This window comes from Sinocyclocheilus grahami, unplaced genomic scaffold (genome assembly GCF_001515645.1).
Source record: "Sinocyclocheilus grahami isolate Dianchi unplaced genomic scaffold, SAMN03320097.WGS_v1.1 scaffold431.1, whole genome shotgun sequence".
NCBI classification, from domain to species: domain Eukaryota; kingdom Metazoa; phylum Chordata; class Actinopteri; order Cypriniformes; family Cyprinidae; genus Sinocyclocheilus; species Sinocyclocheilus grahami.
In genome coordinates, this window is record NW_015505610.1 from 1849850 (window position 1) to 1853925 (window position 4076).

The following is a 4076-nucleotide window of genomic DNA, read 5'->3' on the forward strand; positions in this document are numbered from 1 at the left end:
GAAGGCCAAACAAAGTAGTTTAGCTTTCACAACGAAAAAGCGTCACACACCGCGGCCTTGAGTGAGCGGAGGCCGGAGGCCTAGAGTCAGCCACGGCCTAGAGTATGCGGAGGCCGGCTTGAGTGAGCAGAGGCAGGCGGGGCGAGCTTGAGAACGGCGCGGCCGGCAGATTCCACTAAGGAGCGTCCGGCGGGCTTGCGGCAACCACATGTGACGACCTCGGGCTGGACTCCGCTTCGTCCACGGTGAAAGCCGATCCGGAGATCCACAGCGCGAAGTTTATGTATTTCCTCAACTACCAGCATGGATCAGCTCCAGGCATGACGAAGCGGATATCATCCTCTTTTGGAAGGCCAAACAAAGTAGTTTCGCTTTCACAACGAAACACACAGCGCCTTCACGACATGGCGGCGGCGGCAACAATACTACAGCGAGAATAAAAGTTATGCCTTCGTTCTTTGCGTGAACATTTGGGCGGCGTTATGCAAAACTTCCCACATCGTGACGTAGACATGTGGGGGCGTGTTAGAACGAGGCGTTTTAGGTAGGTGTTAACTTTTGTAGGTGTTAATGTCTTTGACTCTTAACTTTTATAAAGAATATCTCTTTGGATTTGAGACTTTAGTCTTTGCAACTTTACAGATCTTCTTTATGCACCAAGAGCTTGTAACACTCCAAAGAGAAAGGAACATTTTAAATCGCATCATATGACCCCTTTAAGGAAAAAAAAAGTCTGAAAATTGCTTTTTCAAGTACTCGCGCATATTTTGATGTACAAAAACTATTTTATTATTATTATAAATGTTTTGTATATTGTAACTAAGATTTGTTAAATTATCACCAGTTTGGCAAATGTTTGTCATGTTATGAAAAGTTATAAAAGTTAAGAAAAAGTAGTTCACTTCAAGCATTAACATTAAGCATTGTGAGCCTAGTTTTATTTCATATGTATATAAGCATTTATGTAGGTCTTGACACGATAATCAAACTAATGCAGCCCTGTGGAGAACAGTACTCCTTGTATGATGCATTTTATTTAAAATTATATTTCATCCCTTAAGATGAAGAGTCCTGAAGGAGGCTAAAGGATGAAGGGAAACCTTTAAATCAGTCTATTAAATCAAGAACTGCCCATGCATGTGTGTAAATGCATGCAGATACTCCTGAGTAAAGGGGCATTATCACTGTTATCCAACTACACACGGTTCAGGACTTGTGTTTTCAAGAAGGAATGAAGCTGTCCAATTCATTTATGTCAAGGTCCTTGACATTAATACATTGCTAGCAGCTATACTACACAGGCAAACATATGTGGACACCTGAACTCTAGACTCATGTGCATGTTGAAGATTTCATTTCAAAACCATGGGCATTAACAGTGGGTTTGTTTGACCCTTTGATGCGGTATAATGGCTTCCACTCCTCTGGGAAAGTTTACCATGTGATGTTGGAACGTGGCTGCTGAAATCTGCTCCCATTCAGACAGAAGAGCATCAGCGATGTTAGGCAATGGGACCTGGCATAAATAAAGGTGTTCAAAAGGATTTCAATTCTGGACTTTGTGAAGGGCAATCAAGCTCTTACACCAGACATAGTACACCATTTCTATACAGACCTTGCTTTGTGCATAGTGGCACTGTTAAGCTAGAACAGAAAAGGTAAAGCCCATTCTTCAAAAAAAATGTTTAAGGATATTCCATGGGTGTTATTCCATGTATTGTGTTAGATACAAGAGGACATCCACATAACTGAAATTAGTAGATGATGTCCACATAAGGTCATGCAGCGTGAACTCTTTAAAGGGATAGTTCACCCAAAATGAAGATTATGTCATTAATAACCCTCATGTCGTTTCAAACCTGTAAGACCTTTGTTCATCTTCAGAACACAAATTAAGATATGTTTAATGAATTCCGAGAGCTCTCTGACCCTCCCATAGACAGCAAGGGTACTACCACGATCAAGGCTCAGAAACGTAGCAAGGACATCGTTAAAATAATCCATGTGACATCAGTGGTTCAAACTGAATTTTACGAAGCTGCGAGAATACTTTTTGTGTGCAAAGAAAACAAAAATATCAACTTTATTCAACAATTAATCTCCTCCGCGTCACCCTATAGCCCCATTTTTGGAGAGTATCACATACGTAAACGGTGTATGCAACGTATGTACGCGAATACGTTGTTTACGTTCAGATCAAAGCGCAAACAACGTATCCGCGTTGCTGCTGACACAGAACAGCATACGTTGTTTACATATGTGATACTCTCCAAAATGGCACAATAGGGTGACACGGAGGAGACGAATTTGTAAATAAAGTCATTATTTTTGTTTTCTTTGTGCACAAAAAGCATTCTCGTAGCTTCGTAAAATTACCGTTGAACTACTGATGTCACATGGATTATTTTAACGATGTCTTTGCTACGTTTCTGAGCCTTGATCGTGATAAGATCCTTGCTGTCTATGGGAGGGTCAGAGAGCTCTCGGATTTAATCAAAAGTATCTTAATTTGTCCTCCGAAGATGAACAGTCTTACAGGTTTGGAACGACATGAGGGTGAGTAATTAATGACAAACATTTTTCATTTTTGGGTGAACTATCCCTTTAAGGCTCTATTATACTACAGAATGAACTGATGCGATGTCATTTTTAACAAAATCAGGCCAAAACGAAGTTTGCTTCAGAAGTTTAAAACAGCTTGCCAAAGTAGACTATCCAGAAAAGTTTGCTGTGGCTGGTAATCACCTTCAAACTACTATTGGTCTGTGATAATTACTTAACAGGTAATGTAGGTGTGCTCTAAGGCTCCGCCTTCCCTTTATAGTAGAAATTGAAGTTGTACTTCTAATTGAAGTGACACTGACACAATTTTTTACGGGTGAATTCCATACATTTCAATAGGAATCCATGCGATTGGGAGTTTCGCATGAGGAATGAAAAAGTTCCCCATTTAAATTTCTCTGATGATCAAGTTGGTCACTTGAATTCCCAACGCTGACCAACAAAAAGCTGCTTGGCTTTAAAGCGGCTTCTGTGTGAGCAATGCTTCATACATGGACCATTTTTGCCCACAAAAGTTTGCCTACAAAGAGACCACACCTTAATACTCAACAAGATGCTTGCTTTAAAGGATCTATTGTATAAAGTGCTAAATAAATCAACGTGATGTGACTGGAGTGCTGAATTACAAGGCTGGTGCATCACTATGAATAAATGCTTTCTTAACTGTTGCTTTCTCACTGCTGTCATTCTATTGGTGTTTATTTTCTTATTTCGAGGAAAACGGGCAGCACATATTACATCTAAGCACCACTTAGATGTTCGCTGACAGTATACTGCTGCTCAGGTATTTTGAACTTCTTTTTAGCCCAAGTGAAGAACAAAACATAACTTTGCCCTCTAACCTAGAAGATGGATCTCGTCTATGATGAGAATCGCCCACTTTCTGCACATAGCTGCGGTTCAGCCAGCTGCGACTGACTTCATCCAATTTTTCTCTGGAGTGGTGACGATCAGGTCAGCCTGCGCGATGGCCCGCATGTCTGGAGTAACGTCACCTGTTAACTCAACCACCCTAGAGAGAAAAAGTATGATTATGAGCAAACAAAGGTCATGGTATAATAACAGATACATATTTGCCAGAAGAATCTATAAACACTCTCACTTCCTCCCAAGTTTCTCTTCTATTCTGATCTTCCAGTCCTCAATCCTCTCTCGGACCAGAGCTTTGAGAGGAGCAATGTAGACCACCTGCTCACAGAGATACAAGCCAGTTAAACCATCTCTTAAGAACTAAAACTAAACCCTAACAGATGGCAAACGTTCAGACCTTGGAGGTGGGGTACTTGTTGAAGACCCTGAAGATGGCCATTTCTGCAGAGATGGTTTTGCCGGAGCCGGTGGGGGCCCCCAGCAGGACGTTGGTGTCTGTATGGTAGAGTGTATGGAAGATCTGTGTGAGAATGGGATTAAAGTGTGTGAACTTGTATAGACTCTCATACTCCCGGTTTCCCAATGCAGTCATAGGCAGCAGCTGAAAATCCAAGAGCTCTGGAATGAAGCAAATGAAAACGGTA

The 4076-nt window shown here is 41.4% G+C and overlaps 1 long non-coding RNA gene across 1 annotated transcript; it reads right to left on the reverse strand.

The window, feature by feature from the left end:
* Positions 1-3537: 3537 nt before the first annotated feature.
* LOC107551737 (uncharacterized) lies at positions 3538-3871 on the reverse strand. The gene is made up of 3 exons (XR_001604803.1): positions 3830-3871; positions 3665-3750; positions 3538-3574 (listed from the first exon to the last, which is right to left on the reverse strand). It is a non-coding gene; the product is annotated as an uncharacterized lncRNA (long non-coding RNA).
* Between the last annotated feature and the right edge of the window lie 205 nt (positions 3872-4076).